The sequence below is a fragment of the Bufo gargarizans genome, chromosome 4 (assembly GCF_014858855.1).
Source record: "Bufo gargarizans isolate SCDJY-AF-19 chromosome 4, ASM1485885v1, whole genome shotgun sequence".
In the NCBI taxonomy this organism is placed as follows: domain Eukaryota; kingdom Metazoa; phylum Chordata; class Amphibia; order Anura; family Bufonidae; genus Bufo; species Bufo gargarizans.
In genome coordinates this window covers 441,883,298-441,909,444 of record NC_058083.1, presented here as the reverse complement: position 1 = coordinate 441,909,444, position 26,147 = coordinate 441,883,298, and the positions used below count along the sequence as shown (strand labels likewise).

General features: G+C 45.7%; 1 protein-coding gene across 2 annotated transcripts in view; it reads right to left on the bottom strand.

Moving 5' to 3' along the window:
• TIAM2 (TIAM Rac1 associated GEF 2) overlaps nucleotides 1-26,147 on the bottom strand; it is a 441,154-nt gene that overhangs the window by 304,719 nt on the left and 110,288 nt on the right. Inside the window, exon 1 of one of the 2 annotated variants that reach the window (XM_044289380.1) lies at nucleotides 3,516-3,589. The exons of the other annotated variant lie outside the window; for it this stretch is intronic. The gene's annotated coding sequence lies outside the window, so the exon portion shown is untranslated. Of the gene's footprint in view, nucleotides 1-3,515; nucleotides 3,590-26,147 lie in introns of those variants that run through there. 2 annotated transcript variants of the gene reach the window in all.

Below are 26,147 nucleotides of genomic sequence, written 5' to 3'. Positions count from 1 at the left end.
GAACGTGATTTGCGGGCAATAATAGGACATGTTCTATCTTTCAACAGAACATAAAAATGGAAATACGGAAACAGAATGCATACGGAGTGCATTCAGTTTTTTAGCAGAACCATTGAAATGAATAGTTCTGTATATGGACTGTATACGGAACGCAAAAAAAAACGGTTGTTTAAAAGAGGCATAAGACTGAGCACAGTTACTCTTCATTTCACACAATGCTGCTAAAATACCACTGAAAATGAGTACTATGACTGGAAATATGGGAATCTGCATTTTTAAAGGGAATGTCACCAAGAAAGTCATTGTTAAAGCAGGCACAATGGGGGTCATTTACAAATATTTCAAACCAGCTTTTGGAGTCAAAATATTATACCTCCCCCTTTTGCAACTTTTTAAACACCTGTGCGAAGATATTTTGTCGCATAGGCGTTTTTGTGCTGCATTCAACACTTAGGATTGTCAAGTTTGTGGCGGTGACGTGTCCACTTGCCACAGTTGCTCTATGTCAAACTTGGTGTCCAGTCCATACTTTAGTGTATACCCTGCGGTCAGTCATTCCATAGTCTAGTGCAGTGTTTCCCAACCAGTGTGCCTCCAGCTGTTGTGAAACTACAACTCCCAGCATGCCTGCACAGCCAAAGGCTGTCTAGGCATGATGGGAGTTGTAGTTTTGCAACAGCTGGAGGCACGCTGGTTGGGAAACACTGGTCTAGTGTAACCACTGGGATCAATCATTCTATAGTCTGGTGTGACCACTGTGGTCAGTCAGTCCATAGTCTAGCGCAGGGGTAGGCAACCTCCAGCTCCCAGCTGTTGTGAAACTACAATTCCCAGCATGCTCCATTCGTTTCTATGAGAGTTATTAGAAGAGCAGAGCAAGTATGCATACTGGGAGTTGTAGTTTCACAACAGCTGGGAGCCGGAGGTTGCCTACCCCTGGCTCTAGCGTAAACACTGGAATCAATCATTCTATAGTCTGGTGTAACCACTGCGGTCAGTCCGTCCATAGTACACATGTTACAGCAATAGGATTATCAGGTATCGTGACCTGGCTGCCAGGAAATACTCGTCAGCTGAGAGTTGGATCCTAAGATTATCTAGTTTTTCAGACTACGCGACATGGGGGAAGAATGCTCACTTCATCAAATCCAGCCATCTGTGCAGGACACAGGCCTCTTCCAAACTGCATCCTAAGCTGCTTACAGAGTGGCTCAGAATAATGATGACATAATTGTGCCGACTGTACTTGCCTTAGACAGGTGTCGGGCCTAATGCTTGTCGCCTATCAGAGTGAATGGTTGGGCAAGAAGACATGGCTTTCGTGCCCCACAGCAAAATTAGACTGTATCGTCAGGAGGATGGCAATACAGTTGAATGTTGAGAGGCCCTACTGTATACCCTCTCTACCTTGTGTACCACAGGTTCAGAATCACTGGTCTAGTGTAAACACTGCAGTCAGTCAGAACATAGTCTAGTGAAGCCACTGCTGCCAGTCAGAGCATAGTCTAGAGTAAACACTGCAATAATGACATAGTCTAATGTAAAGACTGCAGTCAGAATAAAGTCTAGTGTAAACACTGCAGACAGAACATAGTCTAGTGTAAACACTGCAGTCAATCAGAACATAGTCTAGTGTAAACACTGTGTCACAAAGAGGTGTAGAGGGTAGTGACCACTGGCTCCACCAACACCCCTGTCCCTGCCTACTTGCACCACTCGTCCTAGGCAACAAGGTACAACTGGACGACGTTCCCTAGCCTGGGTAAGTGCGGAGAGACATACAAGACAAACAACAAATATGTCAGCAAGCCGAGTCAGAAGCAGGATGTCGCTAAAGTACAAAAGGATAATCAAAAAGAAGTCAAGTCCACACCAAAGGTCAAACCTGGAGAAGCCAATAAATGCAGGGAGCCACCGGGGACGAAGTCGGGAACGGAGCCAGGAATCTAGCCGCATGTCACAAACAACAAGTTCAGGAAGAGACTGAATTCACAGGTAACCTGTGGCCAGCAGGATGTCTGTTAAATAGTGGAGAAGAGGAGTCATGTGACGTGGCCAGCGTCCCATGACTCATTCTCCTAAATCCAGCCGAGCACCGAGTGATCAGATTAGGAACGCCCCAGTTAGGAACTGGGGCATTCATAAAATACCTTTTAAGGGTCTCAAAGGCCTCAATAGCCTCTACAGACCAGTTCTCCAGAACCGCCCCCTTCTTAGTGAGGTTGGTCAAAGGTTTGGCAGCTACAGAATTTTTTTTTATAAATTAACGGTAATAGTTGCAAAATCCTAAAAAGCGTTGTAAGGCTTTCAGGGATGATGGTCTTACCCAATCTAAAATGGCCTGTACCATACCAGGGTCCAATTTAAAAGTGTGAGGAGTGAAGACATAACCCAGATACAAGATTTCCTGAACCCCAAAGACACATTTTTCCAATTTAACAGACAGTTGATTTTTTCTGAGAATCTCCAGAACTTGTCTGGTATGCATAACATGAGATTCCCAACTCGAAGAAAAAATAAAAATGTCATTGAGATATACAATCATAAATTTGCTAATAAGTTCCCTGAAGATGTCATTCATGAAATTTTGAAAAACTGCAGGAGCATTATTAAGCCCAAAAGGCATGACCAGGTATTCGAAAAGCCCCTCCGGAGTATTAAAAGCAGTTTTCCATTCGTCCCCTTCTTCAATACGAACTAGGTTGTAAGCTCCCCTCAGGTCAAGTTTGGAGAACCATGAAGCCCCTAGAACTTGATCGGGAATCAAAGGAAGAGCGTATTGATTTTTAACAGAAATTTTGTTCAATTCCCGATAGTCAATACAAGGCCTAAGCCCTCCGTCCTTTTTCTTGACAAAAAATAACCCTGCCCCCATAGGAGATACAGAGGGCCTAATATGTCCTTTAAGCAAACTTTCCTTGACATATTCTCTCATGGAATCACGTTCTGGACCAGATAGATTATATATATGCCCCTTGGGGAACCTGGCACCTTCTATCAATTCAATAGCACAGTCATAAGGTTTATGGGGTGGCAACTCTTCGGGGTCAGATGAGGAGAATACATACACATAATCCTCTATGAATGGAGGTAATATTTTGGATTCTGCTGAGACTCCCGCATTGACAATAGACAAACACGAATCACATTTAGGGCCCCATTTGACTAGTTCACCTCTGGTCCAATCAATCACAGAGTTGTGTAATTGGAGCCATGGCATACCTAGCACCACATCAGCAGGTAAATTCTCCAAAATGAATAGGGCACAACTTTCAGTATGACCCCCCCCACCGTTAGCGTAATCTCGGGAGTAGAAAACCTCATGGTACCTCCTAATAATGGGGTAGAATCAATAGCAACAATGTATACAGGATCAGGAAGGGTCAGGATAGGAATTTCCACCTGTCGGGCAAATTTGAGATCAATAAAGCTAGCAGCTGATCCAGAATCAATAAAAGCTTTACCTGAGCCCTTATTGAGCCCTGCTGAAACAGTAACAGGCACCAAGAATTTACCTTTAACAATATCCGGGAGTACCTTGTCATTAGATGCCCCAGGTTTGAGTGATTTATTGGGAGGAGGCTTCTTGGGACATTGTCGAATCCAATGGTCAGAACCGCCACAATAGAAACATGTCCTCTGATGGCGTCATTGTTCCCTTCTGGTCATACCAATCTGCATGGGTTCTTCGGCACCAGGTTCAAATTGGATACCCACGAGACTGACCTTAGATTTAGACGTCACCTGGGAAGAAAGAAAAACCTCCTGCTGTCTCTCCTTAATGCATTTGTCTAGTCTTACAGCAAAAGTGATGGTCTACTCTAAAGTCTCGGGAAGGGGGTAACCTATAAGCATATCTTTAAGTCTATTGTACAAGCCTGACCTGAACTGACACTTGAGGGCAGGTTCATTCCAGTTGGAGGGATCAAACCATTTCCTAAATTGAGTACAGTACTCCTCTACTGGTCAGTCGCCCTGTACCAAAGCCTTTAACTGCGTCTCTGCTCTGTCTGGTTCATCATACAGAGCACCTAGGGCCTGAAAGAAAGCATCAACTGACCCAAGACACAACGAGTCGGGGGGTAATGAAAACGCCCACTCTTGGGGGTCACCTTGTAACAGAGAAATTATAATTCCCACAGGAAGTTTAACAAAAGGTTCCGTCTTCATGATGTACTGGAAGGGGGGAACCGTGAGGTTACAGCCCGCTTCTTGGACTTGTAACCTTTCCCCTAATTCCTGAACTATCTGGGCGGTATGAACCGCAGAGCGCTGACGGCGGTGAATAGGGGGAACCTGCCGTCAGCGTCCCGTGACACACTGCAGTCAGTCAGAACATAGTCTAGTGTATACACTGCAGTCAGTCAGAGCATAGTCTAGTGTAAACACTACAGTCAACCAGAGCATAGTCTAGTGTAAACACTACAGTCAGCCAGAGCATAGTCAAGTGTAAACACTGCAGTCAGTCAGAACATAGTCTAGTGTAAACACTGCAGTCAGTCAGAGCATAACCTAGTGTAAACACTGCAGTCAGTCAGAACATAGTCTAGTGTAAACACTACAGTCAGTCAAAGCATAGTCTAGTGTAAACACTGGAGTCAGTCAGAGCATAGTCTAGTGGAAACACTGCAGTCAGTCAGAGCATAGAGTAGCACAGTGATGACTAACCTCCAGCACTCCGGCTGTGGTGACACTAAAACTCCCAGCTTGCTCCTGTCACAGCCACGGTTATGGCCGTGACTCCTTGGGAGCCGCATACAGTTGCCCGCGGTTTGGGTAGTTGTTTCAACCGCAGCTTGAGGCATGTTGTTGCTTGCCTCAAGTGCGGTTGCCGCGGACAACAGTGATGTGTGCGGTTCCCTGGGAGTTGTGTGCGTGTGTGTATGCACGTTTGTATTGTTCTAGTGTGCACTTTGTGTTGTCTGGTGTGCACTTTGACATCTTCCTTTCTCTGTGGCTGCCCGTGGAAACGTTTGGTATGTTGTACATGTGGTGGCAGTGTCCCGGCCTTCGGGCTGTCTCCCAGGATGGCTGCCACCCATGTCGCTGCCTGCGGCAACAGCCACAGGGTGATCTTAGTTTGGTCACTTCCCCTTTATGTGTGTTTCCCTTCTGTGGTGCCGGAAGGGTTAATTCCCTTCCCAGTGTGTGTGTGATGTCACTGGGTGTGTCCGACTGTGGGGTGTGGCTTCTTGGCCTATATAGCCTTGGTGTTTGGCATGGCTCAGTAGGTTGCTTCAGTCATGCTTGGCTGGAGCAGCCTCCTGTGCATATTACCTGCCAGTGAGAGCCACCCCTGTGGTCATAAAAAGATATTGTCGTTATGCTTATGTCTTGCTTTGTGTGATGTTCTGTTGGGACCTTCCTATGTGATTTGGTGCAGCTTACGGTTCTGGATTCCTGTTTGATCAGGGATCCAGTCAGCAAGGCTGTGGCAGGTTGGTGGAACTTCTAGTTTGCCTGCCATACCCGTAAAGCTGTTTGTGTTCCCCTTTTCCAAACAGGCTTGGCCATTGAGACTCCCGCTCCTCCGTACCTTGGAGGAGTAGGTCGTCTTACCCAGCTCCTAGCTCAGGAATCTGCGGAGGGTAAGTCAGGGCTCCGAGGTTCCTGCGCATGGGTCCTCCTACCTTTAAGGTCGGCCCATGCAGGTTAGGAGTTAGGGTCAGGTTAGGGATGCTTGAGGAGGTGACCTGCTCCCTATCCTGTTCTCATGGCCGAGTAGCCACAACATCATCTGGCATCACACGGCTGAGGGTTTCCCCCATCCTCAGCCGTGACAGCTCCATTCATTTCTATGGGGTTCTGAGAACAGTCAAGCAAGTGTGCATGTTAGGAATTGTAGTTTTACCACAGCTAAAGTGCCAGAGGTTAGCCATCACAGGTTTAGTGTAAACACTGCAGTCTGTCAGAACATAGTCTAGTGTAAACACTACAGTCAACACGGTGTAGTGTAAACACTGCAGTTAGAGTATAGTCTACTGTAAACACTGCAGTCAGTCAGAGCAGTCTAGTGTAAACACTGCAGTCAGTCAGAACATAGTCTAATGTAAACACTGCAGTCAGAATATAGTCTAGTGTTAACACTGCAGTCAGTCAGAGCACAGTATAGTGTAAACACTGCAGTCAGTCAGAGCATAGTGTAGTGTAAAAACTGCAGTCAGTCACAGCACAGTGTAGTGTAAACACTGCAGTCAGTCAGAACATAGTCTAATGTAAACACTGCAGTCAGAATATAGTCTAGTGTTAACACTGCAGTCAGTCAGAGCACAGTATAGTGTAAACACTGCAGTCAGTCAGAGCATAGTGTAGTGTAAAAACTGCAGTCAGTCACAGCACAGTGTAGTGTAAACACTGCAGTCAGTCAGAGCATAGTGTAGTGTAAAAACTGCAGTCAGTCACAGCACAGTATAGTGTAAACACTGCAGTCAGTCAGAGCATAGTGTAGTGTAAAAACTGCAGTCAGTCACAGCACAGTGTAGTGTAAACACTGCAGTCAGTCAGAACATAGTCTAATGTAAACACTGCAGTCAGAATATAGTCTAGTGTTAACACTGCAGTCAGTCAGAGCACAGTATAGTGTAAACACTGCAGTCAGTCAGAGCATAGTGTAGTGTAAAAACTGCAGTCAGTCACAGCACAGTGTAGTGTAAACACTGCAGTCAGTCAGAGCATAGTCTAGTGTAAAAACTGCAGTCAGTCAGAGCATAGTGTAGTGTAAAAACTGCAGTCAGTCACAGCACAGTCTAGTGTAAACACTGCAGTCAGTCAGAGCATAGTCTAGTGTAAAAACTGCAGTCAGTCAGAGCACAGTGTAGTGTAAACACTGCAGTCAGTCAGAGCATAGTCTAGTGTAAAAACTGCAGTCAGTCAGAGCATAGTGTAGTGTAAAAACTGAAGTCAGTCACAGCACAGTGTAGTGTAAACACTGCAGTCAGTCAGAGCATAGTCTAGTGTAAAAACTGCAGTCAGTCACAGCACAGTGTAGTGTAAACACTGCAGTCAGAGTACAGTCTAGTGTAAACACTGCAGTCGGTCTGATCATAGTCTAGTGTAAACACTGCAGTCAGTCAGAACATAGTCTAGTGTAGGGTTGTTTAGATACCAAAATTTTTATTCAGTTTCGATACCATAAAAAAGTATTGCGATACTTTTTTCCATTCGATACAACGAGAAAAAATTAAAACGCCCAAAACAGCCATGTGCATTCTGCATTTTATGGAACGTCTGGCCCATAATAGAACAGTCTTACCCTATTTTTGGGGGGGGACAAGGTGACCCCCAAAAATGGCGAATCGCGCAGTTTTTTTTTCTTTTACAGTGTTCACCGAATAAGAGAGATTTTTTTATATTTTGGACTGCACCATATACTTACACTGCACCACCAATGATAATTAACGTTTAATATACAAATACAGCCTGCGGCAGAAACACATTTCCGGCACCCGACCTCTGACAGGGCACTGCGATCAGTGGCAGTTAACCCCTCAGGTGACACAGATCGCGGCACCCTGTCAGAGGCAGGGTAATGGCAATGTGTTTCTGTCGCTTGTATTTGTAATGTATTAAACGTTAGTTATCATTGGTGACGCAGTGGCCACAGCCCCTCCCCTCCTCTGCCCCTCTGCCCACTCATTAGTGGCAGCGGCAGCAGCAGCACAGGGGGAGGGAGAGACTGCTTCCTTCTCCCCGTGCTGCTGAGGGAACATGGCCGCACTGATAGCAGCGCGCTCATGTTCTCTGATACTGGGATGTGCAGTAGCACAGCCTAGTATCGATGAAAGGCAAATCCCGGTATCGTATCGATACAGGGACAAAAGTATCGACTGGGTTATCGAAAGTTCGATACCCGAAACAACCCTAGTCTAGTGTAAACACTGCAGTCAGAACATAGTCTAGTGTAAACACTGCAGTCAGTCAGAACATAGTCTAGTGTAAACACTGCAGTCAGAACATAGTCTAGAGTAAACACTGCAGTCAGTCAGAACATAGTCTAGTGTAAACACTGCAGTCAGAACATAGTCTAGTGTAAACACTGCAGTCAGAACATAGTCTAGAGCAAACACTGCAGTCAGTCAGAAAATAGTCTAGTGTGAACACTGCAGTCAGAACATAGTCTAGTGTAAACACTGCAGTCAGTCAGAACATAGTCTAGTGTAAACACTGCAGTCAGAACATAGTCTAGAGTAAACACTGCAGTCAGAACATAGTCTAGTGTAAACACTGCAGTCAGAACATAGTCTAGAGTAAACACTGCAGTCAGTCAGAACATAGTCTAGTGTGAACACTGCAGTCAGAACATAGTCTAGTGTAAACACTGCAGTCAGAACATAGTCTAGAGTAAACACTGCAGTCAGTCAGAACATAGTCTAGTGTAAACACTGCAGTCAGAACATAGTCTAGTGTAAACACTGCAGTCAGAACATAGTCTAGAGTAAACACTGCAGTCAGTCAGAAAATAGTCTAGTGTGAACACTGCAGTCAGAACATATTCTAGTGTAAACACTGCAGTCAGTCAGAACATAGTCTAGTGTAAACACTGCAGTCAGAACATAGTCTAGAGTAAACACTGCAGTCAGTCAGAACATAGTCTAGTGTGAGCACTGCAGTCAGAACATAGTCTAGTGTAAACACTGCAGTCAGAACATAGTCTAGAGTAAACACTGCAGTCAGTCAGAACATAGTCTAGTGTGAACACTGCAGTCAGAACATAGTCTAGTGTAAACACTGCAGTCAGTCAGAGCATAGTCTAGTGTAAACACTGCAGTCAGAGCTTAGTCTAGTGGTGTTAACCACAAAAATAGAAACAGCGCTCTTAACCCCATCCTCCATATCCAGGGTCAGCAACATCTTGCACTCTAGCTGTTGTGAAGTTACAAATCCCAGCAGTCTCTATTCACTTCCATGGGAGTTTTGCCAATGGGCAAGCAAACAGGCAGATTGAGAGTCATAGTTTCACCACATCTGTAGTCTCAGAGGTTGCTGATCCCTGCTGTACATCAGGCACATCTACCTAAATAACTAAAATAATAACAGGCCTGGAAAATAAACCTTGAGGTACACCACTTACACTACTAACAGGGGACCATTCAGAATGATTGACCACAACTCTCTCGACACGGTCCTTCTGCCAGTTTAATTTCAATGACAAACTGTACCATCCAAGCCTACAGATCTTATTTTATCTATTTAGCATCTATGAGGCACAGCACAAAATGCCTTTGCAATGTCTAGAACACTATGGGGCACATTTATTAAGACCAGCATTTTAGGCACCGGTCTTAATTAAGCCCTGCACTGGTGGTGGTTCCGCCATAGTTATGAAGAGGCCTCTCCATAACTTCAGCACATCCAGCACCAGTTTGGGAGCTTCCAAGCTGTCTCACATTTAGATCAGTTTCTACGCCTAAAACAGGCATAGAAAATGGCGACTGAAAAAGCTGGCCCCTCCCCTTCCATGCCACAACTTTAGACCTGGAGTGAGCGGGGCAAATTTGCGGATAGCGGCGCAACTACCCTTTGCACTGCTATCTGCTCCAGAAATATGCTTAACCTAGGCGTATTTCAGATTAGGAAATGACCCCATATATCCAAAGCTGACCTTCTGCCTAGGCTTGTACTCACCTTTTCATAAAAACAAATCAGCTTGGTCTGAACTTTTGCCCTTGATAAACCCAAGCTTGGTATCCCTTATGATATTATCTAAGCCTCACTCACACGTCCGTGCTTAAATCCGTGAAAAGGTGGTCAGTGATGCCTCCACGAAGATGTCTGTGATGGATCCGTGTTGGGTCCGTCTGTCCATTTTTGCTATCTGTGTTTCACTGACACTGCACAGCTAAAAAAAAATAATTTTCAAAGCATCTCTTCCTAAAGACGTTTGAAACACGGATAAAACGCCAATGTCATCTGTGGTCTTCACAGACCTATAGACTATAATGGGCATGATGAATCCGTGGACAAAATACAGCATGCATCCGTGGAATAAAAAAAAAACTAACCCACAGACCATGCTAAAACATTGATGTGTGAATACACACATTAAAATGAATGGGGGCGTGTGCTGTCCGTGGAGAACAAGTACACCAAACGTCTGTGGAACACTGACATGTGAATGAGGCTTTACAATCAAGTACTCCTGTATCTCGGCATTACATAGCCATTAAAAATTATGAATGGGACACAGTAATAACTGAGCTGCATTCTTTAAAAACTCTAGGGTGTAATCCGTGTGAACCTAAAACCTTTAAAGTTAAAGGGGTTGTCCAAGTTATATATTTTTTTGTTCTTTGTATGTAACCCAATATAAGTGGTTTTCAATTTACTTACTTCATCTATAGTGGCCCCTTTCTCATGATTAGAGATAAGCGAATTTCTCCAAAAATTCAATTCGGCCGGTTCACCGAAAAGATTTGATTCACATTTATTTGAGGCAAATCACGTTAAGAAACAGCTATTTCCTGGCTTCAGAGAGCCTGTGTAGTGGTGTAAAACACTGTGCCTTGCAGTAACATACATAGGGAGTCTGCTTTGCTAGTGAAACAATACTGTGAGTCAGTATGACATGCAGATGACAGGAGTCGCTCTTAGAATCAATGCACAATTCACTTATTTGGGCAGTTACGGGGCCAAAACTGACCAAATAACTCAAGTGTGAACTCAGCCTTACAGGTCGATGTTAGCGTCAAGAAGAAGCGCACTGCTTTTACAACGTCGTCAGCTGATTTCACATAGATGTCTACAGAACCTGTTCTATTAAACACCTATACAAGTAGAGCCCCCCTAACAGAGTGGAGAGGGTGTCAGCAGTAAGTTTGTGTTGACGTCACTGAGTATTTTGCCCTTCCTCTAATCGGTTCGAACAATAACCCCCAAAAAATGGATCCTGTCTGTTGAGCATCCACCTTCACTCGGTCAACATTTGGTCAGTAATCCATCAGCATTGCTAAAGCCCAAAAATAACAGGAGTTGATCCATAACAGAGATGACAAGTAAATGGAATATTTGAATATCTTCTGTGTTTTGTACCCACTCCTGCACAGAGTGGCATGGTGGCAGTAGCAACATGAGGAGGCTGCAGAGTGATACAATGACAGAGTGTGGAGGTGGCAGCAGCAGCAGCAGCAGCATGAGAAGGCCACAGAGTGGCTCAATGACAGAGTGTGGAGGTGGCAGCAGCAGCATGAGGAGACCACAGAGTGGCCCAGAGACAGAGTTGTGAGTTGGAAGCAGCATGTGTAGGCCACAGAGTGGCACAATGACATAATGTGGGGGTGGCAGCAGCAGCATGAGGAGACCAGAGAGTGGCAAAGTGACATCAGCGTCATCAGGAGACCAGAGAGTGGCAAGGTGATATCAGCATGAGGAGACCACAGAGTAGCACAATTAAAGAGTGTGGAGGTGGCAGCAGCAGCATGAGGAGACCACAGAGTGGCCCAGTGGCATAGTGGTGAGGTGGAAGAAGCATGATGAGAACACAAAGTCGCCCAGTGACATAGTGGTGAGGTGGCAGCAGCATGAGGAGACCACAGAGTGGCCCAGTGACATAGTGTTGAGGTAGCAGCATGAGGCCACAGAGTGGCACAATAATAGTGTGGAGGTGGCAGCAGCATGAGGAGGAGACAGAGTGGCACAATGACAGAGTGTGGAGGTGACATCAGCAGCATAAGGAGACCACAGAGTGGCAAGGTGCATTAAGCATGAGGAGACCACAGAGTGGCAAGGTGACATCAGAATGAGGAGACCACAGAGTGGCACAATGACAAAAGTGTGGAGGTAAACCAAAACAAACAAGTGGAAATGATGTATCAAAATATTAGTTTATTATAAAATATAAAAATTGGAGAAACTACAGGATGACATACAAAGATACGGAGAAGCACAGGGTCAATGACGCCAAAAAGTCACCAATAAATCTGTGGGATATAACACACAGAAAGGTACAATCCATAAAAATAATGAAAGCTCAAGGAAAACCAGGATGGCCGGACAGCAAGGTCGCCGTAATGAGACTATGCACAAAAAGTGCAAGTGACCATAACCGGTGATCCATGAGCTATCTCACACATAACATAATGCATAGATATCTAGACCGACCGGTATAATAATGGGTACTTAATATAAGAGTCAATATCTCAGTCATGAAGAAGATGGTAACAATATGCCCAAAGAATATATGAGGGACTCACTATGGATATAAGCAGAGATTCCTATGGGCAGTGTGGAACGATGCTAATAACAGGACATACCTGAGGACATGGTGATGGATGGACTGTCAGACCCTGCGCGCGAGACCTATATATACCCTGCTTGCATATAACTTAGTACCTGCTGACAAAGCCGTGAGGTGAAACGCGCGTCAAGGTCTGACAGTCCATCCATCACCATGTCCTCAGGTATGTCCTGTTATTAGCATCGTTCCACACTGCCCATAGGGATCTCTGCTTATATCCATAGTGAGTCCCTCATATATTCTTTGGGCATATTGTTACCATCTTCTTCATGACTGAGATATTGACTCTTATATTGAGTACCCATTATTATACCGGTCGGTCTAGATATCTATGCATTATGTTATGTGTGAGATAGCTCATGGATCACCGGTTATGGTCACTTGCACTTTTTGTGCATAGTCTCATTACGGCGACCTTGCTGTCCGGCCATCCTGGTTTTCCTTGAGCTTTCATTATTTTTATGGATTGTACCTTTCTGTGTGTTATATCCCACAGATTTATTGGTAACTTTTTGGCGTCATTGACCCTGTGCTCCTCCGTATCTTTGTATGTCATCCTGTAGTTTCTCCAATTTTTATATTTTATAATAAACTAATATTTTGATACATAATTTCCACTTGTTCGTTTTGGTTTACCTTGGATGTTTTACAAGTGGTAATTGTAGCTGTCTAGTTGACAGATGGCCTTTTTGTAGGTTAATAAAAGTGTGGAGGTGGCAGTAGCAACATGAGGAGGCCACAGATTGGCACACTGACAGAGTGTGGAGGTGGCAGCAGCAGCATGAGAATGCCACAGAGTGGCACAATGACAGAGTGTGGAGGTGGCAGCAGCAGCATGAGGAGACCACAGAGTGGCCCAGAGAAAGAGTTGTGAGTTGGAAGCAGCATGAGTAGGCCACAGAATGGCACAATGACATAGTATGGGGGTGGCAGCAGCAGCAGCATGAGGAACATCAGTAGGCCACAGAGTGGCACAATGACATAGTGTGGGGGTGGCAGCAGCAGCAGCATGAGGAGACCACAGAGTGGCAAAGTGACATCAGCGTCATCAGGAGACCACAGAGTGGAAAGGAGATATCAGCATGAGGAGACCACGGAGTAGGACAATTAAAGAGTGCAAAGGTGGCAGCAGCAGCATGAGAAGGCCACGGAGTGGCACAATGACAGAGCGTGGAGGTGGCAGCAGCATAAGGAGGCCACAGAGTGGCACAATGAAAGAGTGTGGAGGTGGAAGCAGCAGCATGAGGAGACCACAGAGTGGCCCAAAGACAGAGTTGTAAGTTGGCAGCAGCATGAGGAGGCCACAGAGTGGCACAATGACATAGTGTGGAGGTGGAAGCAGCAGCATGGGGAGATCTGAGTGCTGAGGTGGCAGCAGCACGAGTAGACCACAGAGTGGTAAGGTGACATAGTGCAGGGCTCCAGATGGCGAGAATTGCAAAATGGCGACAAGACTTTGTAGTCTTGTCGCCATTTGCGCCTAGACCCTCCGCTGCTCTGCCGCTTTAAGAAGAACGGGATTTCATACAGCAGGAAGACGGCAATCCAATAACAGAGCTCTGCACAGTACAGAGCTCTGTTATTACAGAGGAGGCTGCTAATTGGTGATAGTATCCCCGGGCTGCCCTGCCATTGGCTGCTCCTCTCACCCCCCCCCCACCCGATTCTCCCGCGCTGAACACAGCAGCAGCTTGATCTTCAGTCAGAGTCATGAAGACAGGGAGCTGCTCCATGCCGACTGCTCCATAGAACAGAGGTTAGCTTGAGAAGCGAATACTTAACAATCCACAAACAGACTGTCACAGTCACCCCTGCGCTGCCGCTGATAAAGGCTAATACTTATCGTCTTTACAACCCTGATAACACTCAGGGGGCCGCTGCTGGTGCTCCGTGTGAGCTCCCTGCCTGGGCTCACAAACATTCTTAATAAGGGAATAAAAGGGTTAATAGGAGCCCCGTGCTGGTCAAGACACTAAAAACCCAGTTAACCATATCTCTTTCAATAGTCCGTGCTTAGTAGGAGGAGATAACCTCCAGGAGATAACCTACCCTCCTACTAAGCACGGACTTTTGAAAGAGATATGGTTCACTGGCTTTTTAGTGTCTTGACCAGCGCGGGGCTCCTATTAACCCATTACATACTTAACATTAGCAAGTGGTGAGATGACTGATGATCACCTCGGCACTTGCTAGCGGCTGCAGCTGCCCAGTATCCCCCCCCCCCCCCCCGCCTACCTACCTAACTTTCTCTGCGCATCTCCTATTTTATGCTGAAGTGGGGGGGAACCTTTTCTAGTGTGAGCCTGATAAGTGCGATTGTGACCAGTTCCATCAGTTGGCGCACGTGCGGCGGTATGAGGGAGCACTCCGCCATTTGTACAGCCTACGATGCGGAGATGCCACCACGCTGGGGAGGCTCAGGTGTGGCTGTCAGTGAAGGTGTTAAGGCTGCAGGGCTGCCGGTCGTTAAAGTAACGTTAGGCTGATATAAGCTGCAGCCGCGCAGCCCACCTGCTCCTTGCAGGACTCTGATCATGCACCCTCCTTATCCGCCCTTCCCAAACTATGGGCCCACTTACCGGCTACAGCCCCCCTACTACAAACCCAAGGGGGCCTACTGGAAGCCTCCCTACAAGGGGGCCCATGAAGTCTGCCCTTCCCTTTAACTGGAGAATATAGAAAAATAAAAAAAAAGGATTACGGTACAATTAGAGCTCTCTGGTCCTAAAGATGGACCAGGTGACACGAAAAAAAGCAGAGGCTAACTGAGCGCCAAGGGGTGGAGGAGTTATACTCGTCCACAGCTAGGGATCGGGACAGGCAGCACAAGTGTTTTGGTGGGTCAAAGAATTACCCTTGCCCACTGTGGAGAAATAGAGGCGGTGCGGAGAGGAAGAGGAAAGAGGAACCCTTCGCACACGTTAGAAGAAAGAGAAAACACGTACTAGGCGCCAAATCCCTTAGTCACTGTTCATGATGAGGACTATATTTAGTTATTTTTTTGTATGTATAAAATAAAAAGACCATCACCTGGGTCTAGTAAGGGATAAGAGCTTAGAGTTTAAGAAAACAACAAACCCTCCAGTGGTGATGTTAACAAGTGAAGATTATAAAATCAAATGCACTCACTTCACAGGGAGGTGGTCACCAGGATAAACTCAAAACACCTGGGACTATTTTCCCCCCCGGCCAGGATCGCATGTAGAAATATAAATAACTGAACGCCGCCTACACAAGTGGCTTCTGGTCAATCAGACTGGTCTTATCATTTGTTTGAGCACTCCTGAAGAAGAGGGCTTCAGACCCTCGAAACGTGTTGAGCCACGTATTATTAAAATGATTGACCAGGAGGGTTTGTTGTTTTCTTAAACTCTAAGCTCTTATCCCTTACTAGACCCAGGTGAAGGTCTTTTTATTTTATACATACAAAAAAATAACTAAATATAATCCTAATCACGAACAGTGACTAAGGGATTTGGCGCCTAGTACGTGTTTTCTCTTTCGTCTAACGTGTGCGAAGGGTTCCTCTTTCCTCTTCCTCTCCGCACCGCCTCTATTTCTTCCCTTTAACTGCATGGATAACTACCGGTTATGGGCTCAGCTTTAGGCCTTGCTCAGCCAGCTGGGGCCGGAGTTGGAGCTGACTGAGCCGTTCTTACACCAAAGAAGTAGGGGTTCAGGTGAACCCCAGAGTAGACACGTCTGTTCAGTGTTCACTGGGGCCCAGTACGCTGAAGAGCCGCAAGGGATGGGCCCTACTGTGCCATGCCACACCTGGGCAGCATGCCGGACTGCGTAACGTCACCCCAGTCCGCTTTCACCGCACTGTAGCCAGACAAGTCTTTTATTTTTTATTATAATTATATGTATTTTACATTTGGCGACTAAAAATTTAATTTGGCTCCTACATTTTTCAGATTAGGAGCCAATGGCTCCTTGAGATTTTTTTTTTGTCTGGAGCACTGATAGTGTGGAAGTAGCAGCAGCATAAGGAGGCCACAGATTGGCACAATGACAGAGTGTGGAGGTGGCAGAAGCATGAGGAGACCACAAAGTGGCACAATGATATAGAGTAGAGGTGGCAACAGCAGCATGAGCAGACTTTAATAGTGAGGTGGCAGCAGCATCAGGAGACCACAGAGTGACACGGTGACAGAGTGGGGAGGTGGGTGGCAACAACAGTACCCGCTGACCAGGCCCGTCGCTAACAGACAGGCAAAACAAGCAATTGCTTGGGGCCCCGAGCTGGCCCGGGGCCCCAAGCCCCGGTGCTTGTTTTGCTTCCTTTAAGGCTGCAGCCGACTGAGCGCTCTATAGAGAGCCTCAGGCTGCTGCAGCACTCCTGGTTACCACGGCGGCCTGCGGCAAGCTGCATCTGCCCGGAGAGAGAGGACAGACTCGGGGCACTGGATGTTGCCATTGGACAGCCGACTCCCTATCATTGGGCTTCCCCCCAGTAAGTGTCATCCCGCCGCCACTCTCTGCTCTGTTATTACTGTGTACATAACGCCGGGCACTGCCTGAGCTAAGCTGCCGCAGTCCGCTGTGTGCACTGGCTGAGAGCGGAGCCGGGCGCCAGTACCTGTGCTCTCCATCCCGGTCTCCGGGGAACGGCACCTTTTATAATAGGTAAAACACCAAAAAACAACTATCTCATAAATATCTCGCATGGAGTTATTCGTATTATCACCTACACAGCTCAAGGAGCAGCCACACAGAGAGCAATTTTAATTAATTATTTCCTTTATTGGATATCCAAAAACATTGAATGGTATATCAATTAAAACATATACAAAAACAGCACATAATGGGAACACTACGGTGTTACAAATAATTTGTATAAAAACAGAGTAAGCTCCAAACCAATAAGGGACTAGCATCCCCCCATACACAAATATAGAGCAGTATCCGCCTAGTGGGGCACATATAATAGTAATAGCACCCAGGGCATGCATACATAAACACTCCAAACATTTAAGGGAGTGTGAGCCTGGGTGCAGCCAACACTAGGCAGGGACTGCAAAAGGAACGGGGGAAGAAATCACAGTTTAAAGTGCAAGTGCAATTTATACCTACTGACCCTGGTCTGAAGCAGCCGCCCGACGATCGTTTCGCTGAATTGCTTCCTCTTGGGGTTTGGAGCTTACTCTGTTTTTATACAAATTATTTGTAACACCGTAGTGTTCTCATTATGTGGTAGGTGGCCGGCGTGTGCAGGGGCAACAGAGCCCGGAGGGAACGGTAGGTGAAGGGATGAGGGACTAACCGGGGCACGGACAAGAGCGCTGTGTTTACAGTTACAACAGGCGTATTGTGACTTCACCTGATTGACAGGTCGCCCTGCCAGAGGGAAAAGTCGCTAGCGGCTGTCAGAGGGAGGGGGGGGCCTCCATGTCGCTGACGATGATGGGTGTAAGAAGGAGCACTTGGCATCAGATGTGTGGCATCAGGCGGGTGGCACCATCAGAATAGTAGCTGAGGCAGGTAGCCAGAAGAAACGGGTCTCTTTTGTCAAGGTTTGGGTGAGGCAGCATAATCTGATGCATCAGACGTTGGTGGGTGGAAATCCTGGCTGATCCATGTCTGATTCATCTTGACAAAGGTCATTCTCTCCACATTTTGGGTGGATAGGCTAGTTCTCCTTAGGGTAACTATGGCCCCCACTGCAATAAACACCCACTCTGATGCCACACTACTGGCCGGACAGGACAGCTTTTCCAGGGCAAACTCGACCAATTTAGCTGCCCAGTAGTCCAGCAGGTCTTCAATGTAGGGTGGCAGGTAACAAGCAATGGTAACAAGCAAGTGAGCATGCAGAAGGCCATTTGCGCAAGTGACTCGGAGGGACTCTCTGCCTCCTTCTGCACTGCATACTGCCACGGTGTGCCTGGGTCATCTGCCTCATTTTCCTCATCTCCCTCTTTCTTCTCTGGCTGCTCCTTCTACTCCTCTCCACCCCCTTTGTTAGGAAACCTATAAAAAGCTCTGATGCAACCATTTACCTTCAGAGGTCACATAATTAGTAAAATGCAATCTAAGTGTCACATGCCAATTTTCTGTTTTCTATTTCTGAACAATAGTTTTATTTATATATTTTTCTTATTTCACTTCACCAACTTAGACTATTGTGTTCTGATCCATCAAATAAAATTCAGATTAACAAAACATTAAACTTAAGGCTGTAATGTAACAAAATATGAAAAAAATCAAGAGGGGTAAATACTTTTGCAAGGCACTATAAATAAAAAGGAAATACATCCCAAAAAAGACTTTAGAATATAAAACTGCATCGATGAACGGCAAATAATACTTTTATTTTCCACTAATACACCCCAAAAAAGGCTATAATTTTGTAACTTCATCGCACAAATGCTAATAAGCCCTTTGTTTCCACTAATACAACCCAAAAAAGGCTTTAGAACATATAAATGCACCGCTGAACGGCAAATAATACTTTTTTTTTACCACTAAAACATTCGAAAAAAGGCTTCAGAACATATAACTGCACCGATGAACAGCTAATACCACTTTTGTTTTCCACTAATACACCCCAAAAAAGGCTTTAGAACATATAACTGCACAGCTGAACGGCAAATAAGCTCTTTTTTCCCCCACTAATACAAGGTTATAATTTTTTAACTTTAGGGCACAAATGCTAATAACCCCTTTTTTCCACTAATATACCCCAAAAAGGCTTAAGAACATATAACTGCATGGCTGAACGGAAAATAAGCTATTTTTTTTCCCACTAATACAAGGTTATAATTTTGTAACCTCATCGCACAAATGCTAATAAGCCCTTTTTTCCACTAATACACCCCAAAAAATGCTGTAATTTTTTTCACTTCACTGCACAACGACTAACCAGACTTTTTTTCCCACTAATACACCCTAAAAAAGGCTTTAGAACATATAACTGCACCGCTGAACGCCAAGTAATACTTTTTTCACCACTAATACACCCGAAAAAAGGCTTCAGAACATATAACTGCACCGCTGAACAGCTAATACCACATTTTCTTCCACGAATACACCCCAAAAAAGGCATTAGAACATATAACGGCACTGCTAAACGGCAAATAAGACTTTTGTTTTCCACCAATACACCCCAAAAAGGGCTGTAATTTTATCACTTCACCACACAAATGCTAACAAGCCTTTTTTTTCTACTAATACAACCTAAAAAGTCTTTACAACATATAACTGCACCGCTGAACGGCAAATAATACTTTTTTACCACTAATACACCAGAAAAAAAGGCTTCAGAACACATAACAGCACCGATGAACGGCAAATAAGCTATTTTTTCCACTAATATACCCCAAAAAAGGCTTCAGAACATATAACTGCACCACTGAACGGCAAATAATCCTTTTTATTTCACTAATACACCCCCGAAAAAAGGCTTCAGAACATATAACTGCACCACTGAACGGCAAATACGACTTTTTCCCCCCACTAATACACCCCAAAAAGGCTTTAGAACATATAACCGCACTGCTGAACAGCAAATAATACTTTTTTTTACCACTAATACACCCGAAAAAAGGCTTCAGAACATATAACTGCACCGCTGATTGGCTAATACCACTTTTTTCCCACTAATACACTCCAAAAATGGGTGTATCTTTCTCACTTCAGCTCACAAAGGCTAATAAGCCCTTTTTACCACTAATACACCCCAAAAAAGGCTTTAGAAAATATAACTGCACTGATGAACAGCAAGTAATACTTTTTTTTACCACTAATACACCCCAGAAAAGGCTTCAGAACATATAACTGCACTGATGAACAGCAAATAATGCTTTTTTCCCCACTAATACACCCAAAAAAAGGCGGAAATTTTGTCACCTCACCGCACAAAGGTGTCACGGACGTTCCAGCGAGAGGTGGCAGGAGATCAGTGAGACTGGCAACACGTGGTTTGATCTGACATGTTTTCCATTTGGATCAAATGACGTCTGTGTTGTTTCTGGTGCTTGCCACGCCTTCTTTTCCCAGGTGTGGTTATTATGGTAATTTAACCTTCTCTATTTATTGTTGTTTCTCCCATTATGCTATGTGGTTTATAGCTTCTGTTGGAGTTATGGATAGCTGGTGTGTGGATCTCGGCTGAGTTCCTGGTGCTGCCATAGCCACTAGAAGTTAGATGTTTTCTTTCCCTTTTGTATGGGTTATTTTGTGTGTTGCATTTCCCTGTCATTTGTATTAACGCCTGAGGGAGACTCCTGTTCGTCCTTCCTCTTGGAGCAACAGGTTGGCTCAGTCCTGACATTAATACCAGGGTCCCATAGGGTCAGTTAGGACCCTAGGTATTGCGGTGTATGAACTCACCTACCTCTGGGGTCTGTTCATACTGGTAGTTAGTCAGGATTTAATTAGAGTTTTACTAGGAGGTGTCCATCTCCTTTCCCTAGTTTCCAGGCCTTATTCCCTCACCCCTTTCCCTCCTATGTTCGGTGTGATGTTTCCCTCCCACAACTGAACGTGACAAGAGGCTAATCAGCCCTCTTTTATTTCCACTAATACACCTGAAAAAAAGGCTTTAGAACATATAACTGCACGGGTGAATGCCTAATAACACTTTTTGTTCCACTAATACACCCCAAAAAGGCTGCAATTTTGTCATTTCACAGCACAACGGCAAATAAGCCATTTTTCCCACTAATACACCACAAAAAAGGCTTTATTGTCACGAGGGTATCAAGAACCATGCCTGACTCCGTTATACCCGGGGTCAGGAAGTCGCAGCGGTTGGCTGCACGCTCTATTTAAGATACGGCTGTTTTCCTTATGGTAGCTTTCTGGGTTTGCTTTGCAAACCCTTTTGGCTCACTCAGGGATCCGTAGCTCCTTCTCCTCAGCTGTTCCTTGTCCAGCACTCCCAAACCTCCTTATATTCCTCTCTCACACTTCTCTGGTTGCCAGAGATAGAGCTTCCTGCCTGGACATCTATCCTGACCCACTGGAGCTGTGTTGCTGCGTTCTCTGACTGTTGATTCAGAACGCTACCCTCCGGATCCCTGTTGGACCTTTGTGGACAGTTGTTGTCGTCCACCTGGGTGTTTGTGTTTGTCTGTGTTTGTCTGTCCTCTCCCTGGTGTTTCCCTCTTAGTGCAGTGGTGAGGACTAGCGATCCCACTGGCCTGTTCACTATTTAGGGCTCATTTCAGGGAAAGCCAGGGTTTAGGCACGTGATCGCCGCACGGGTGAGGAACCCGTCTAGGGACATCAGGGCAGTCAGGTGCCAGCCGCAAGGTGAGTTAGGGGTCACCACCTTTCCCTCTCCCTTAGGCAGGGCTTTCCCTGTTTTCCTCCCTGTGCATGACACCGGTCATTACATTATCTCTGGCCCTTATTTTGTGTAGGTAAAAAAAAAAAATATATATATATATATATATATTTATATTATTATTATTATTTTTTTACCTACTTAGAATCCAGTATGGATCAAATTGCTGCTCTGTCCAAACAATTTCATGGCCTGTCTTTGGAGGTGGTAGGATTGAAGGCGTTGGTCCTCCAGCAACAGCAGCAATTACAACTGACCGCAAGCCCAGCGGTTGCTACTGGTAACCAGGTTGTTGCGGAACCCAAGGTCCCTCTCCCTGACAGATTTTCTGGGGGAAGGGACAAGTTTTTGACATTCCGTGAGGCCTGTAAGTTATATTTTAAACTGCGCCCTCACTCCTCTGGTAATAAAGATCAGCGGGTGGGGGTTGTTATTTCCCTGCTGCAGGGGGACCCGCAGTCCTGGGCGTTCTCTTTACCTACTGATTCCCAGGCTCTTCGGTCAGTGGATGAGTTTTTCGGGGCCTTGGGTCTCATATATGACGACCCTGACCGAGTAGCACTGGCTGAATCAAGATTACGGAGACTCTTACAAGGAGAACGGCCGGTAGAGGAGTATTGCTCAGAATTCCGTAGGTGGGCTACGGATACCCAATGGAACGACCCGGCTCTCAGGAGTCAGTTCTGCTCTGGGTTATCCGAAAGGGTTAAGGATGCGCTTGCATTATATGAGACCCCCTTTTCCCTTGATGCGGTTATGTCCCTTTCTATCCGTATAGAGAGACGCCTTAGGGACAGGTTGAAAGAACCAGAGAAATTGGTAACTCCTCTCAAGCAGCAGTTAGTCTGTACAGACTTAGACGAGCCTATGCAGCTAGGAGGAACTACTCGTCAGGTCCGTCCTCCTGAGGCTCGCCGTTTGTTTTTTTTGTGGGGAGAGGGGTCATTTCATTAATGTCTGTCCTTCTTTCCTCAGAAACAAAAGACCGTCGGAAAAACTACTAACCCCAGGCTGTGTGGAGGATGTCAGCCGGGGGGTATACGTCTCCTCCATACGTACATCGCAATTTGTGTTGCCAGCGGATATTATTTTTGGTGATAAGACGGAGACTATTTCTTTCTTTTTAGACAGTGGAGCAGAAGTAAATTTGATAGATGCCCATTTTGCCCGCACTTTGGGTTTGTCTCTCTGTACGTTACAGAGACCCATTCCCATATTTGCTATTGATTCTGCTCCCCTGTCTCAGAGAAACCTCACCCACATTGTTCATAATTTACACCTTCGGGTAGGGGACCACCATAACGAGATGCTTTCAGGTTATGTTCTGGAGGGGCTTCCCACTCCGGTGGTGCTGGGTCTTCCCTGGTTGGTAGCGCACAATCCAGTAGTGGATTGGCAGGCCAGGGAGATATTGGAGTGGAGTGAGCAGTGCAGAGAAAATTGCTTATATAGCAATTGCTTAGTCGCCTCCATAGCTACCCTACCTACATTTATTTCTGATTTTGAGGATGTTTTTTCTGAAAAGGGTTGTCAGAAGTTACCACCTCATCGTCCTTATGATTGCCCGGTTAACCTTATTCCCGGCGCAAAATTACCCAAGACCAGGTTATATAATCTTTCGGGTCCAGAGAGACAAGCCATGAAAGATTATATCTCCGAGAGCTTGGCTAAGGGACACATCAGGCCCTCTTCTTCACCCGTGGCTGCAGGGTTTTTCTTCGTTAAAAAGAAAGATGGGGGCCTGCGTCCTTGCTTAGATTTTCGCGAATTAAATCGGATAACCATCCGAGACCCATACCCTCTTCCTCTCATTCCTGACCTGTTTAATCAGATTGCGGGTGCTAGGTGGTTCTCCAAACTTGATCTTAGGGGGGCCTACAATCTGATTCGTATTAAGGAGGGGGATGAGTGGAAGACAGCGTTTAACACCCCTGAGGGGCATTATGAAAATCTAGTTATGCCTTTCGGTCTGACCAATGCTCCTGCCGTCTTTCAACATTTCGTTAATGACATTTTTAGTCATCTAATCGGCAGGTTTGTGGTAATATACCTAGATGATATTTTAATTTATTCGTCTGATCTGAGAACACATGAGGAGCATGTCAGACAAGTACTGCAGGTCCTACGGACGAATGAATTATATGCTAAAATTGAAAAATGTGTCTTCGCCGTTCAGGAGATACAATTCCTGGGTTATTTTTTATCTGCTTCAGGTTTCCGTATGGATCCTAGGAAGGTCCAGGCAATTTTAGATTGGGATCTTCCTGAGAACCTCAAAGCACTACAACGGTTCTTGGGCTTCGCGAATTTCTATAGGAAATTCATAAAAAATTATTCACTTATTGTAAAACCGCTTACTGACATGACTAGGAAGGGGACTGATTTTTCGAAATGGTCTGACGCCGCTAAAGTTGCTTTTTCCTCTCTAAAAGAGAGGTTTACCTTAGCACCTGTACTAGTCCAACCTGATGTCTCTCAGCCTTTTATTGTTGAAGTCGATGCGTCAGAGGTGGGAGTGGGGGCGGTGCTGTCTCAGGGTCCGTCTCCTGGCAAATGGTGTCCTTGTGCTTTCTTTTCGAAAAAACTATCTGCAGCAGAAAAGAACTACGATATTGGCAATAGGGAACTATTAGCTATTAAACTTGCGTTTGAGGAGTGGCGCCACTTCTTAGAGGGGGCAGTCCACCCCGTCACTGTGATTACGGACCACAAAAATCTCCTGTACCTCGAATCAGCTAAGCGTCTCACCCCTAGACAGGCTAGGTGGTCTCTATTTTTTACCAGGTTTAACTTTGTTATTACCTATCGTCCTGGGGCAAAGAACACCAAGGCTGATGCACTATCTCGTTGTTTCCCTGGAGGGGGAATGTGAGTGATCCGGTGCCCATTCTACAAAGAGGAGTGGTTGTCTCTGCGGTACACTCTGTTTTGGAGGGGAAGGTGTTAGAGGCCCAGGGGGACGCCCCGGTCTCTTGCCCCTCAGAGAAATTGTTTGTACCGTTGAACCTACGTTTCGAATTATTAAAGGAACATCATAATTCGGCACTTGCTGGGCACCCGGGTAGTAAAGCAACCTTGGAGCTATTGTCTCGTCGTTTTTGGTGGCCAAGGTTGCGTCAAGATGTATTGGATTTTGTGTCTTCTTGTTCTACCTGTGCGCGCGCAAAAGTTTCACATACACGTCCTGCAGGGTCTCTATTACCACTCGTCATTCCCAATAGACCGTGGACACATCTGTCAATGGATTTTATCACTGACTTACCTTTGTCTGCGGGTAAAACAGTGATTTTGGTAGTAGTGGACAGGTTTAGCAAAATGGTACACTTCATTGCGTTACCCGCACTACCTAATGCTAAGACTCTTGCTCAGGTATTTGTCAGTGAAATCGTGAAGCTTCATGGGGTCCCCTCCGATGTTGTTTCGGATCGGGGTACCCAGTTTATTTCTAAATTTTGGAAAGCTTTTTGTTCCCGTTTGGGGGTACACTTGTCCTTTTCCTCAGCTTTCCATCCTCAGTCGAATGGACAGACTGAGCGTACCAACCAAAACCTTGAGACATATCTAAGATGTTTTGTGTCTGAAAACCAAGAGTTATGGTCATCATATTTACCGTTAGCTGAGTTTGCCATAAATAATCGTCGTCAGGAATCCACTGGCAAGTCACCATTTCTTGGTGCATATGGTTTTCATCCCCAATTCTGTACTTTCAAAGAGGGGGGGGTCTTCTGGGGTTCCCGAAGAGGAACGTTTTTCGTCATCTCTTTCATCGGTATGGCAGAAGGTGCAAGCTAACTTGAAAAATATGGGAGGTAAATACAAATGCATGGCTGATAAGAGACGGTCGCCAGGTCCGGACCTAGGAGTGAATGACTATGTGTGGTTGTCTACTAGGAATATTAAATTGAAGGTTCCCTCTTGGAAACTGGGTCCTAGGTTTATTGGCCCTTACAAAATTGTAGCCATCATCAACCCCGTGGCTTTTCGCCTGGAGTTACCTCAGACTTTTAAAATTCATAATGTTTTTCATAAGTCGTTACTCAAAAAATATGTTCCACCTCTAGAACCATCACCGCTGCCACCCCCTCCTGTTGTCGTGGATGGTAATCTAGAATTTCAGATATCCAAAATTGTTAATTCTCGTCGGGTCCGCCGCTCTCTTCAATATCTGGTGCATTGGAGAGGTTACGGTCCCGAGGAAAGAATGTGGGTTCCTGCGTCTGAGGTAAACGCCGACAGGTTAGTTCGGGTTTTTCATGCCTCTCATCCTGAGAGACCTGGTCCTGAGTGTCCAGAGGCCCCTCGTAGAGAGGGGGGTACTGTCACGAGGGTATCGAGAACCACGCCTGACTCCATTATACCCGGGGTCAGGAAGTCGCAGCGGTTGGCTGCACGCTCTATTTAAGATAGGGCTGTTTTCCTTATGGTAGCTTTCTGGGTTTGCTTTGCAAACCCTTTTGGCTCACTCAGGGATCCGTAGCTCCTTCTCCTCAGCTGTTCCTTGTCCAGCACTCCCAAACCTCCTTATATTCCTCTCTCACACTTCTCTGGTTGCCAGAGATAGAGCTTCCTGCCTGGACATCTATCCTGACCCACTGGAGCTGTGTTGCTGCGTTCTCTGACTGT